This window comes from Leucopleurus acutus (assembly GCF_964270905.1).
Source record: "Leucopleurus acutus genome assembly, chromosome: 11".
NCBI lineage: Eukaryota > Metazoa > Chordata > Mammalia > Artiodactyla > Delphinidae > Leucopleurus > Leucopleurus acutus.
The window spans coordinates 93,949,476-93,963,835 of NC_139152.1; the positions used below are offsets into that span (position 1 = coordinate 93,949,476).

A 14,360-nucleotide genomic window follows, 5' to 3' on the forward strand; every position below is an offset into this window, starting at 1 on the left:
TCTCAGGAGGTGCGTGCCAGGACAGCCGGGCCAGGTGGCTGACCTCACAGGACGGGCCACATGGGGATTCTGGAAGCACACACAGAACTGCTTGAGTTGGAAATCAGGCTTTGTGAGCCCCAGCTGCTTATGACAGGATGTCCCATGATTGGAACGACTGGCACAGGACAGCCTCCGGTGCAGCCGACGTCACCCCCGTGCCCTGCCCTGGCAGGACGGGCTGAGAACACAGGGTCAGATCAGAGCACGCCGCCTCCCCTGACCCCCGTGGACTTCCTTCCTGCAGCGCTTGCCATCTGCACCTCCCAGCCCACGAGCGCATCACTGCATGCTGGCCCACGGCACATCCTCTCACAAGGCCACCTCGCTTTATGGCTGGCAGGGGGTTTTCACGTCTGTCAGCTGCCTCAAAGCTCACAAATGCCCATGAGACAGGGACAGTGCGATCGCTATCCCTGTTTGGCATACGGGGCAACAAGGCCCAGAGAGAGGAAATGGGAGGTGTTGCCTGGCGACTGGACTCACGCCTTCTTCCTCGGACTCCTGACAGCACTAGCAGAGAGCCTGCACGGAGCACGCAGGCGCTCAATTAGTGCACGAGGAAAGACAGGATGAATGTAGGCATCAGGTGAAACGGCATTTCTACCTCTCATCCGAGCGTCTGGGCCTCCAAGGCTGCCTCCAAACAAAACATCCCTCCAACTGCTCACCCTGAGCCCAGCTCTTCCCAGACTCTTCCCTAAGCCATCGAGGAATGGGGGAGGGCTGGCTCCTGTCACCTCGCACCCAACAACACTGCCCCATCCATCCAGCGCCCACTGAGCACCAGATGCCTCACCAAGTTTGGGGGTAACGATCATATTTATTCCTCAGAACACTCACAAGAGAAGGTATACTTCTTCCCATGTTACACACAGGGAACTGAGGCACAGGAGGTGATATAACTTGCCAGGATCTGAACCCAATTAGTTGGAATCCAGAGCCCCAGCTCGTAATCCTCAAGCGGCCTTCAGGAGAAATCCCGAATGGAATGTGGCTGAGTGAGGCCTGATGTGCAGACCCCCGTGTGCCAAAAGCCAAGGCTCTCGTGGAACAGTGCACCGCCATTCACATGGGCCAGAGCAAAATGGCCTGTCCGAAAAGGAAAAGGTGTCTCTTTCACCCACTTTGTTTAGCTGGACCACAGCTGGAAGCAAACTGCCCAGAACTGCTGCTGGAGTTCCCCAGCACGGGAGACCCCAATGACTTTAGGACATTTGGGGGCTGGTGGCATGATACAGGGTGACCATTTTACGATTCACTCTAGAAATATTTATCAAGGACCAATCCTGTGGAAGGCACTGTTACAACTGCTGAGAACACACTAGTGAACAAAACAGATTAAATCCCTGCCCTCCTAGAACTTCTGTTTCAGAGGGGGCTGCAACAAAGAAGACAAATAGGCAAAATAAAGACAGAGTTTCAGATTAGATGCCAAGGAGAAAAATAAATGAAAGAAGGGAGACAGGAAGTGTCCATGTGGAGATTAAAACTTTAGATAGGGTGAACAAGTCCTCACCAAGAACTTGACCTTGAATAAAGACTTAAAAGAAATGAGGGCAAAAGTCATACGGGTATGTAGGTGGAGAGTTTTCCAAGCAGCGGGAAGAGCATGTGCAAAGGCCCTGGGGCTGGACCATGCCTGGTGAGTTCCAGGAACAGCAAGGAAGCCAGTAAGGTCAGAGAGGTAACAGGGAGCCAGGCAGGTACACTGAGAGGAGAAGCTATTACAGGGCTTAGAGCAAAGGAGTGATATTAACTCTGGCTGGATGCGGGGTGTAGAGAGGCATCAAGGATAATCTCACAGGTCTTCCCTGGTGGCACAGTGGTTAAGAATCCACCTGCCAATGCAGGGGACACGGGTTTGAGCCCTGTTCCGGGAAGATCCCACATGCCACGGAGCAACTGAGCCCGTGCGCCACAACTACTGAAGCCTGTGTGCCTACAGCCCATGCTCTGCAACAAGAGAAGCCATCGCGATAAGTAGCCCCTGCTCGCCACAACTAGAGAAAGCCCACACGCAGCAACGAAGACCCAATGCAGCCATAACTAAATAAATAAATGTATTTTTTTAAAAAAGGATAATCTCACAGCTTGAGCCAGAGCAACCAAAAGAATACTGCCATTTCTTAAAGATGGGAAAGTGCGTGTGAGGGACAGATTTTGGTAGAGGGTGAGGGAAGGGATGAAGGCGATGGATACAGGTGCTTAAGTCTAAGTACTTTAAGTTTGAAATTCCTAAGTTTGAGATGTTGAGGGAGCAAATATGTGTGTGTCTATCATTCAGCGAAAATGTCTGGACCGGACTGGAGATATAAATTTGGAAGTTGGAGTCAGAGTAGAGATGGTACTTAAAGCTATGTCACTGGATGAGATCACCAAAAAAAATGAGGATGGACAAAAAAAGAGAAGAGGCATTTAAGGCATGGACCTATTAAAATGCTCTCCCAGGAGCCACATTCTATAAAGTGAAGCTTGTAACACAAGACCTCCCCTTCACTACAGCCCCTACCTTTTCCCACACACACCCAGTACATACGTACAGACACACACACACACACACCGCATTTAAATTTCTCCTTCCTTTATCTCTCGGTGATGTCATTCTGCTGAGTGAGAAGGAAATTCCCTTTTGAGGATACCGTCATTTAATAAGAAAGTAACCCACGGAAGGGAAAAAGTGCCCTGGGCACTTAGACAACAGACCCTTACAGAGCAGAGCAATCCCACCACAGGCTCTGGTGTTATAAAGTACTCTCTTCAGATTCTAGCTCCAACCACATCAGTTGGTGTGAACTCAGGCAACTCAATTGCCCTCTCTTCCTTATTGATTTAAATGGGAGTAACATTGGCTATGAAGGTAGCCTAGAACATAGCAAACAGTCCACTAATATTTGTGAAATAAATGAGGAATGAATGAATAAACGGTAAGAATAACACAGAAAAGAGCCTGACTCATAGCAGATGGTCAATAAATCTGTACATGCTAAATGCAAGACTTGTCTTTCCCTCCTTGATTTTTCATTCTGTCCCTTTCCCTTTTCTGCCAATGACACAATAGCAAACCCATGCACAGGGCCATGCTGGTTACAAAGCTTTGCCTTCTACATTTTCTCAAATTTTGAACCTCGTGGCAGCCTGAGGAGGGCAGGAAATAACAATCCCCCTGTCACAGATGAGGAAACTGAGACTCAGACAGGAAATGGCCTACAAACTCCAGGAAAATTTTAAGGCAGAGACAATAACAAAAACACTGCATTCAGCCCAAGGGTGGAGCATCTGTGGTGCCACACCAAACTTGCCTGACATCCTGTTGGGTGGGTAAGAGGGCAGGTGAAGGGAAAGACTCCGAAGTTTAGGGGAAGGGAAGGTATTTGAGGTCGTGTGAGTAGTCCATACAAAACATGTGCACAGGTCCCTGAGCCCTGTGCCCTCCCTGTCCCACACCCACCGGCCTGCCCGTTCCAGTCACATGGTCACAAGGGTCACACACTTCCTGTCACCAGCTTCCAGGTCATCGGTGGGAGCAGGAGGTGGACACAGGACTGGGGGACTGGGAGACTCTGGGGTGACTAGGCTATGGGAGAGGAGGGAGCATGGGGGGCGTAGGCACAGATGAAATCTGGAGGCACCTGGGAGACAATAAGCAGGGAGAAGCAGGGAGTTAGAAATGGGGAAGAGTGATGGAGAACAGGGCAGACAGATGGAGGGACACAGAAGACAGAGATGCAGTGGGGGATCGGGTGGGAACACACAGAGGCGGAAAAATCGGGAGCACTTAGAAAGGCACAGCAAGAAAGCTGGGGACAATGATTGGGAACCAGACTGAAAGCTGGGGGCACTAAGAGGCACTGAGAGCTGGGGCACGACGGGAGGGGTTGACTCAGAACGTGAGGCACGGGATAGAGGAGAGACGCACAGGGAAGAAAGAGGGGGAACCCAGGGTCGCAGCTGGGGTCCCTGAGGGAACACAAGTTAGAGATGAGACAAGAGCGGTCACAGGATGGGAGCTGGGGACGCTTGGGGATCAAAGGGTGGAAGCTGGGGGCATTTAGGGGTCAAAAAAGGGTTAATGGAGGACATGCCTCGGAATCGGGGAACAAGGGGGAAGCCTGCGGGACGGTCGGGGTGAAGTCCAAGGAGTCTGGGACACGAAGAAGGTTTGGGAAAGGTGCCCCCGGCCCCGCCTTCCCCGCGCCGTCACTCACCTCGGCTAACTCAGCACTTCTACTTCCTTCTACTTCCGCAAACAGACGCGCCCCGGGCCACGTGACAACCCGGCCACGGCTCTCCGCCAGTCACCGAAGTCTGTGCTTCGCGAGAGGAAGGCAGGGGCGGGGCTCCGCCATCTTCCATAACTGCCCAATGGAAGGGGCTCCCATGGCCGAGGGAGGCCGGGCTTTGGGCTGAGCCAATCCTCGGCGGCGGGGCGCGGCCACGTCTGTGCGGGGCGGAAGGTTCGCGTTACCGCTCCTTGGCAGACATGTTAATGGGCGGCAGGGGTCTCACCGTTCTCCGCCCTCAGCCCACTAAAACGGTCAGAGGCCTGAAGTCTGAACCTGCCTTTTACGACGGCTCGTAAAGACAGAAACAAAACCAACAAAGATCTGTTAGGGCATAACAAGCAGGAACCGGCTTTGATTTTGCCGGGTACCTCCAAGCTAAGGTTGCCAGATTTAGCAAATAAAAATACGAGATTAAATTTCGATTTCAGCTGAACAATGATTTTTTAGTATAAGCAAAAAGTACTTAGTTATGGTAAAAAAAAAAAAAATTATTCCTTGGTTTCTGGCAGCCCTTCCCCAAGCCGATCTCAGGAAATATTGCAGCACTTTTAGTAGAAACTTGGGCAAATGACTTGGTCTCTGTGAACTCCTCATCTGAGAGTGAGCACAGTAATACCTCACGGGGTTGTTATGATGACTAGAGATAAATTAGTCCCCCTGCCTGCACATAGTGGGATTTCAATAAATGACAGTTGTGGGACTTCCCTGGTGGTTGGTCCAGTGGTTAAGACTCAGTGCTCCCTGTGCAGGGGGCCTGGGTTGCACCCCTGATCAGGGATCTAGATCTCACATGCCACAACTAAGAGTTCGCATGCTGCAACTAAAGATCCCGCGTGCTGCAACAAAGACTGGAGACAGCCAAATAAATAAATAAAAATATTAAAAAATAAATGACAGTTGTTATCATTAGTAATGCTGAGAATGCATTAAATAGGAGGGAGGAGGCTGGGTTTTAGTCACAAATCTGCTTCTGCCTGAACAGATCATGTCCCCTGTCCAGCCTGCCAGGCTTGGTTAGACGCATTTTCTTCCCCCTAATCATTCCCCAGCCCTAGATCTAGATAAATTGTCCAAACTGCTCTCTGTTGGCATGGGAAGGGTAGTTTCTGTTTGTTATTCCTGTGAATAGAAGAATATTTCTGCCTGTCTGTCCCAAGATATTAGTGCCCAGACTGGGGGCAGCCAATGTAACTGGGGCAAGATTTAGTTAAGAATCTAGACAAGTTAAGAAAACTAACCACAGTAAGTACTATTTGTACAGAGCTTTGCCAGTTACAAAGTAACATGACTTCACATCCATCATCTGGGGATTGTAGTTACTCTTGTTCATATTTTACGGGTGAAGAAACTGTTCCTTTAAAGTAAGATTAAAATTTTGTTCGGAGTTTCAGCTTTGAGTTGAGAGAATGGGAAGAAGACTCAGAATTCTCAGTGAAATGTATCTTGCCCTCCGCACCCCCAAACAATTGAAGTTAGGGCCATGGTTATCAGGGAGCTTGCAAAAGGTCAGGTATTCCACCCACTGCTGAGCAATCTGACCTGGGAAACCTCAGAGGCTCAACAGGATGAGTCCCATTCTTCAGCAAATACTCTCCCGTATTCAAGGTGAGTCTACAAGGCAGGTTTGGCAACACAGACACACAACTGAATCTGAAATGCAGAAAAGGCCAAGGAAGAGAGATCAATCATCTGGATCAATCTTCAGAAACACTAAAAGAACCATAGAGGAAATTAATAAAAGAGAGTAGAAAGAAAGTAATAAATAGAAGAAAATAATACAATAGATTCAAGGCCTGATGAAGTTGGGTGCCCCTCCCTTGGGTGTTTCTGGTGAAAACTATTAAATGCGTGGGTAAAGCAAGAGGTGAAGAATCCGGAGTCGGTAGGAAGCGCTGAATGAACAAGCCGTGCGAAGGGAGGGGGCAAGTGAGCACCGAGAAGGTACTCCTTTCAGTTTCTGCTGGATTTCGCTTTGGAACAGTTCAAGCCAAAGAGCTTCTCTTGAGGGGCTGTGCTCCCCGCAGCTACAATCATCCCAGAGCCCGAAGTCGACCCAAGTCCCCTCCTCAAAGAGTTAGATGGAAATTAACACACACGCTCACGGTGAATTTTACACTTTTACCTTGTTGGTCCTCACGACGATCCTGAGAAGCAGTACTATTATCTCCACCTTAGAGATGGAGAAACCAAGATTCCGTCAGGGGAAATGATTCACAGAGTCACATGTCAGCGAGAGGCAGAACCGGAATCAAGACCTGTCTTGACTTTTCTTTCCCTACACGGCAGGAGGACCTACTATGTGCCAGGCAGTGTTCTTGGTGCTGAGGAAACCACAGCAAAGAAAATAGACAAAATCCTTGCCGTCACAGTGTTCACAGTCTTGTTGGGAGAGACAGACAATAAGACAGAGAGGTCAGACATAGAGTGTGTTTCGCTAAAGTCTTTGGGTGAAGTGTCATGATATTACCATCTTACTTTCAAAAAACCTAGTGTGTTGAATCTGGGGTTGTGTATATGAGTGCCTTTGTATTCATCCTTCCATTTTCTGTGTGTTTGAACATTTTTATAATTAAAAAGTTGGGAAGGGCTTCCCTGGTGGCGCAGTGGTTAAGAGTCCGCCTGCCGATGCAGGGGACACAGGTTTGTGCCCCGGTCTGGGAAGATCCCACATGCCGCGGAGCAGCTGGGCCCGTGAGCCATGGCCACTGGCCTGCACGTCCGGAGCCTGTGCTCCGTAGTTGGCAATGAGGCTGAAAGGAAATCAGGGCCTGTAGTACACTGTGGACAATTTCTAAACTTTAGCTTTCACTCTGAGGGAAATGGGGAGCCACGGGAAGTTTTTGAGCACAGGAGTGGCCTGTCAGACTTACCTTTTAACAAACTGTGTCTGTTCTGTAGGAATAGACTGTAAGGGCAAGGCAGAGGCTTGGGAGACCAGTGAGGAGGCTCTTGCAGCAACCCAGGTGAGGTGAGAGATGATGGTGTGACCACCATCCCATTTAATCATCACAACTGTAGAATCATTACAATCGGGGTTTGTATTATGACAAAATGTGTAAGGTACAGGGGGCTTTGCGAGAAGGCATGGTTGAACTCTGTCTCTAGGGAGATCTGTGAGATGACTCTTGAACAGGGTTGGGCAAACTATCCCACCTACCACCTGTTCCTGGAAATAAAATTTCATTGGAACACAGCACCATTCGTTTATGTATGAACATACTTTCTACAGTGGCAGAGTTGAGTCATCATGACAGAAACTGTATGGCCCACAAAGTCTGAAATATTTCTATTTGGACCTTTACAGAAAAAAAAAAAAAATCACCAACCCTTGATCTTAAGTTGGATTTCAAAGGTTGAATGGGAGTTTGCCAGCTGGATTAGGAAAGTAGGAAAGCCCGGTGGAAAGAGCCGTATGGGCAAAGGGCAACATCGTGAGATTGTGTGGATTGTTTGGGGAACGGCAACAGGTCAGGTGTTGCTGGAACCTGCTATGTGAGCAGGTGAATGGGCAGGTGAGCCCCAGAGGCAAGGCACGAAGGGTCACGAGTGCCAGACTGAGGCTGAGGACCTTGCCCTGCGGGCGATGGGGGCCCCAGAATGGTTACAGGCAGAGAAGTGACTAGAAAAAAAAATCATTCTGCTGCAGTGGAAGAGTTGACTGAAGGGCCCAGAGGCCACAAGGCAGCTGTGTAATGATTACAGTAACGAGGTGGCTCTGATCTGAGGAGGGGGCCATCGGGGCTTGTGCCTTCCTCAGGGGGGAAACGAGCACAGGTGACCTTGAGCTGTGAGGCTGCAGCCACGTGTGCTCCCAGCCTAAGGGGGACAGCCAGTCCTGGCCAACAAAGGCAGGATTTCCCCACTTGGGGGTCCCTCAGCCCAGCTCAGGGGCTCACAGGACAGACTGTGGGCTGAGGGGAGGCTGGTTCTCAGGGCCAGCAGGCCAGGGAAGCTTGGCCAAGAAGCTGGCCTGAGCCTGGGTTCTGAAGGATGGGGAGGGTTTGGAGAGGCTGCTAAGCAGACGGCATTTCAGACAAAGATGCACGCCGTGCGCTGGGGGTCATGCAGGATATAGCTTCTCAGGACGAGGTCCAACGGGGGGTTCATGAGGGTCAGAGTGTGCAAAGCCTTCATCCCTGTCTTCTTTCTCCTGGGCTTTTCATCCTCACTTAAGCTTCTTCAGTCAGCAATTATGATTTATTTCCCCCTGAGCCGTGCAGCATGCGGGATCTTCCCCGACCAGGGGTTGAACCTGTGTCCCCTGCAGTGGAAGCGCGGAGTCTTAACCACTGTACCACCAGGGAAGTCCTCAGCCAGCAATTATGAAGTGCCTACTACTGTCTGCATGGCCTCACTCCTGGTGGTGTGGGGTCACATGAAATATATCCACTCCTGGGCTTCCCTGGTGGTGCAGTGATTGAGAGTCCGCCTGCCAATGCAGGGGACGCGGGTTCGTGCCCCGGTCTGGGAAGATCCCACATGCTGCAGAGCGGCTGGGCCCGTGAGCCATGGCCGCTGAGCCTGCACGTCCGGAGCCTGTGCTCCACAACGGGAGAGGCCATGGCGGTGAGAGGCCCGCGTACCGCAAACAAAAAAAAAAAAACAAAAAAAGATATCCATTCCTGTCCTTAAAGTTCACAACTGAATACAAAGTTGCCTCAAATACAGAGATAATTGTTGGTTGTGAAAAAACACTGGAATAAAGGCAAATACGGTCTCCTGAAGAGATCACGAAATGACAGCAGATGATGTTCCAGACTCCGTCAGGCAGGATAGGCTAGGGGATGCTGCAGTAACGAGCAACCCCACAGTCTCGCTGGCTTAACTGAGTTAACATCTTTGTTCACACTGTGTGTCTGATGTGGGAGGGTGGTGGGCGGGGCGTCCTGTTTATCAAAATCACTCGGGAACCCAGGCTGAGGGGGCCTCTGCTCTACACGGGGCTGGGGGTGCTGTGAATCAGGCCCTGGGTCTTAAAGTCGCCGCTCAGAAGTGACGCGTGAGTCTTCTGCTCACGTTTCACTGGCCGAAGCGCATCACATGGCCACACCCAACCTCAAGGGAGCTGGGAAATGCAGTCCTACCAGGCGGCCAGAAGAAGAGGAGCTAGGATAGTTGCAAATATCCCAAATAACTACACTGGTTGACAAGGCAATGAGGTTCCGTTTTTGTTTGTGATGACAGAAACCTCCCTGCTTAATCAACTGTAAATCATATTCCCAGTCAGTCTTCAGCCTAAAGTTTTCTAAAATGTATATAAATTAATTTAATATGGCAATACCACCATAATTTTAGAGCTTTCTGGAAGAGAGGACTGAGTAAGAGGCACAGGGTTCTATGGGATTAAGAAGAAAGAGACCGGAATGAGTCAGGACTCTCTTGATGGGAAGCCTCAGAAACCCGACTCAAATTAGCACCGGCAAACAGGCAAAAAGACTGGAAAGTAACCAGAGAATCTCCCAGAATCCAAGAAAGAGGTGACCGGCCAAATGCTGGAGGGACCTCACGGTGAGCCTTAAACAGGCCCTCCGCGGCCTCTGTCTTTCAGCACATCCAGCTCACTCGCTTCTCTGGCTTCTTCTGCCCAGGAGTGAGGAACGGAGCCCCCGCACCACCTACAGCTCTCAGCACTGGAAATGGACTGAGCTTCTTCCCTTAGTTCCTGGAAATGACTCTCACTGAGTCAGCTTGGGCTGTGTGCCCACCCCCGAGCCCATCAGCTCTGGCAGCTCCCACTCTAGCTGGGCATGCACAGAATTATCAGGAGAAAAGAGGGTGCTGGGCACACAGCATCCTACAGAGGCCCTTTCAGCCCTCAAGGAGGTGATTCCAAGATAGAGAAGACCACCAGAGGCCAAGAGCAGAGAGGGGGTCTGAAGCCTTGGGTGATGACAGGGGCCAGGCACGGTGAGTGAAATGGCAGGGAGAGGAGGTGAGGTCCCGAAGGAAGAACATGGGCAGAACCCACTGGGCAACCATGCATGTTTGAATTATCCTGGATGATCTACATTCTGTCCTGGTGGCCCTCGTTTATGTCCCAGGGGCTCCCGAAACTCTGCTGCAAATCACACATTTGTGAGCAGGCTGACTCGAATGGTCTCTGGGACGCAGTAGTCATCAGGGGGCATGGCAGGGACTCCCCGAGGATCCCATCAGGCAGGGCACAGCGGACAGCCGGCGAGTGGACACAGCCTCCACTATCAGGGCAGAAGGACCTTTTAGGAAATTAACCCTCCCTCCCTCCCCTGCCCAGCCTGCCCCACTGCTCCAGCCTAGGACACGGCCCAGCCCCAGCAGAGCAAGGGCAACTCCTCCATTCATCCAGCAAATAGTTACTGTGCCACAACTGCATGACGGCCGGGGCTAGGCACTGGGGACACAAAAATGAAAAGATGTAGTTCTAGTCCTTAAGGAACTTGTGGATTAAGAGGAGAAGACAGCCACAAAAACACGGAACACGAACTCGGAGGGAAAAGTGCCATTGCGCAGGGGGCCATCCCTACTGTGAGGGCAGGAGCCTGGGTCCGCCCGGGGGTTACTCGGAAAGCTCGCTGAGGAACGTGACCTGTGCGCTGGGTATTGAAGGACAAGCTGCACCTGGGGAGGGAGTTTCCGGTCGAGGGGTCTACAGGAGCCAAAGCGTGGCGGTATGGAAGAGCCCAGAGGGAGGGGTGAGAGCTGGGCAGTCAGAGGAGGCAGAGGCCAGACCTAGAAGGTCTGTGGAGAGAGTGTCAACTTTGTTCTGAAGGCAGTGGGGAGCCGTGGAAGTTTCTGAGCCCAGGAGTGTCCGGGTCCAATTTAGGTTTTAGAAAGCTCTCTCTACTCTCCCCCTGGAGGCTGGATTAGAAGGTGCTGGAGGCAGGGAGACCAGGCAGGAGGCCGTTGCCATGTCCAGGAGGAGAGATGCTGTGATTTGAACTGAGACCATGGCTGAGCGAAGAGAGCGGAGCATGGAGGGAAGCTAAGGAGACCACGGGGACTTGGTGACGGGTTAGCTGTGGGATTGAGGGACGGGGGTGAGGCAAGGATGGTGGCCTGGTTTCTCTCTAAGGTGATTGATTGGAAGGTGGTGTCACCAACCCATCTGAGAAATGTGTGGGGAGCAGGGGTGCAGGCTGGGAGGGTGACGCTGAGTGGCGCTGTGACTGTGGTGGGCTGGACGTACCGGAAGCGAGGGGGGGGTCGGGGGGGTGGAGGGATTGGGGGAGGGCAGGGGGAAATCCACATCTACTGTGTAACTGTTTAAGAAGATCTGGCCCCTGAGACACAGAGGCACGCAGGTGAGAGATTAGGGAGTCATCAGCATCAGATGCCGCCTGGACTCTTGAGGGTTAATAAGATTCCCCTGGGAGAAGAGACTGCGGGCAAAGGCGGAAGCTCTGAGCATCACTGATCACCGAGAGGTCAAGAGGAACCAGAGACGGAGACTGAAAAAGGAGGAGAGAAACCCACGCCCTGGAACCCCAGGGGCCAGAGTGTATCAAAAGGAGGAGGGGAGGGAGCAACAAGGTCCAGGGCTGTCAAAGGACAAGACAGATTAGGACGGAACATGGGCCCCGGATTTAGCAACAGAGAGGTCACGTGGACCTCAGCAAGAGTCCCTTCAGAGGACTGTGGGTACTGGAGCGAGGCTGGGAGGGGAGGGGGCAGGGAGGGCTCAGAGGCAGAGACGACTCGAGCGTCTGGCCATAAAAGGGAAGAAAAGGCAAAGGTTGGGTGGGTGGAGGAGTGAAATGTAGGGGAGTGGGTGTTACAGATGGCAGCCGCTTGGGGAAATTTCGGGGCTGAGAGGACAGGAGCCGGAGGGTGAGTCTGAGGGTCCAGGAAAGAAGAGAGGGAGGTAGCTTTGGGGCCGGAGGAGGAGCAGCTTGTGCCGGGACTGAGAGGGAGGGGATGAACAGTGCAGGGAGCTGGGGCCGGGCCTCGCAGGTGGGGGCGAGGACGAGGCCACCGAGAATGGGGTTTGGAGAAGGGAGGCGGTGATCAGGGACCCCGAGTGCCTGGCTGTGACTGGAGGATGACTTCGCAGTGGAGTCTTGTTGCTGTGGGTGTCGTGTTCACGGTGGTAGTTTCTCTCCGAAGCCCAGAGCAGCTGGCAGGGCAGAAGGGTAGCAGACAAACGAGGTGCCCAAGGTTATGGGTTTACAGGCTCGGGGCATGGAAAGGACTCAGGCTAGGAGTGGCAGATTTCCAAGTACCCTGAAGCTGTCAGGAGGAAAAAGTTTTTAGAGGGAAAATATGATGGAGGGGTGGGAGAAAAAAGGGCATCTGTACAGTTCTAAGTCTCAGGGCCCTGAAATGTCAGTTTGCAGAGAAGAAACTCAACTGATGAGCAAAAGTAAGGGAATGTGCCCAAGCCCATTCATATTCAGAGAAATGTAAATTTAAACAAGACAATGTTAGTCGCCTAGAAAATTAGCAGAACTTAAAAAATGGGAACAGGGACCTCCCCGGTGGTCCAGTGGTTAAGACTCCGTGCTTCCATTGCAGAGGACATGGGTTCGATCCCTGGTAGAGGAACTAAGATCCCACATGACATGTGGCGTGGCCATGAGAAAAAAAAAAAAAAAGGGAACACCCAAAGCTGGTGAAGTGGCAGTGAAACGCTCATATTCACACAGAGGTCGTGAGGGCCTTTATTCACTGGGGTGTCCTGAGCAAATGGCATTGCCTCTCCGAGCCTCAGTTTCCTCATCTGCACAGTGGGGACAAGAAAGACACTCATCTCACAGCGTTTTGTGAGATAAAATGTTCACCAGGGAAGTGTCTCATAAACGGGACAACAGTAGTTACTACGATTGTCTGGATTTGTTCAAACTCATTTTTCTCCCTGCTAGACCATCTCTAGCCCAGACCCAGGACCCTTGCAGACAGCAACCCAGTGCAGGGACACCCTTCGCCAGCCCCTCCCTAGTTTGCCTTATGATTTAAAAGTAGGAAGGGAGAAGAGGGGGAGGAATGGCCACGTGACAGGGGACATCTCTCTCCAACAAAGCCCATGGTTATGCCTGGCCCTGGGCAGTGGGAGGGCATGGCCCTTGAGTCAGACCACCTGGGTTCAAGTCCTCCTCTGCTGGGGACTAGCTGTGTGATATTGGGCAAGTTTCCTCACCACTCAGAGTCTCAATTTCCTCACCTGCAACATCTAACTCCTAAGATGTGGGAAGAAGATGAGGGGCATCAGGGCACGCCCAGCAACAGGAGGGTACTCCCTGGACAGTTAGTGAACCCATAAATCAGTCAGAACCTCAGCTTGCCTTATTTATTTACTTTTTATTATATAGCATTTGATTTTTAAAAAACTTTACCTTCATAGAATACATTTTCACATTAGAGATTCCCACAGTGGGAAAAAAACAACTTACTACTTATAATTTTATATTTGTGGACAGATTATTTTAGGACCAGTAAAACAAACACATTTGAGGATTAAGTCTCAGTTTAGAATCTGTAACAATTTGAAACGTCTATAAAGGGACCTCTTCCCTCCATGGAACTTCTCTATATTCAGAAACTCTCCAGGCTCTTCTTCCTAGGATTTAGAAATCAGTAATGTGAAATATCAGCATTTCTAATTTTCAAATTTCCCTGGGACACAGAACCATTGGTAACTGGTATCAACTGAACAGAGAGGGGATGTTTGCAAAAACTAAACACTGCCTAATTTTCTGCCAAGCCTTTACTTACGAAATAACAGTCTTTCCCTTTCTCCATCATCCTAGGACAAATATAGATGCTTGATCGGATATTGAGAGTAATAAAGCTGAATTCCCTCTAAGAGTTTGATAAATTAAAAGGCAAAAGCTCATATATAATGTTTAGTTATACTGTGAGTCTTGTGAGAAGCTGAGAGACACCCCATTAACTCCCCAGCATACAGAACTCAGTCTGACAGCTTTTTGGATGCAACTCCTCTCACATCTTTCCTCAAAGATTACATTCTAAAAATAACCAGGAGGGGACTTCCCTGGTGGTCCAGTGGTTAAGAATCTGCTTTCCAGTGCAGGGGATCCCACATGCCGTAGGGCAACTAAG

General features: G+C 50.8%; 1 protein-coding gene across 3 annotated transcripts in view; it reads right to left on the minus strand.

Moving 5' to 3' along the window:
- Positions 1 to 4,275, minus strand: part of PLA2G6 (phospholipase A2 group VI) — a 49,902-nt gene extending 45,627 nt beyond the window's left edge. For all 3 annotated transcript variants that reach the window (XM_082849691.1, XM_082849690.1, XM_082849692.1), the window contains exon 1: positions 4,248 to 4,275. The gene's annotated coding sequence lies outside the window, so the exon portion shown is untranslated. The remainder of the gene's footprint in view (positions 1 to 4,247) is intronic.
- Positions 4,276 to 14,360: the final 10,085 nt, after the last annotated feature.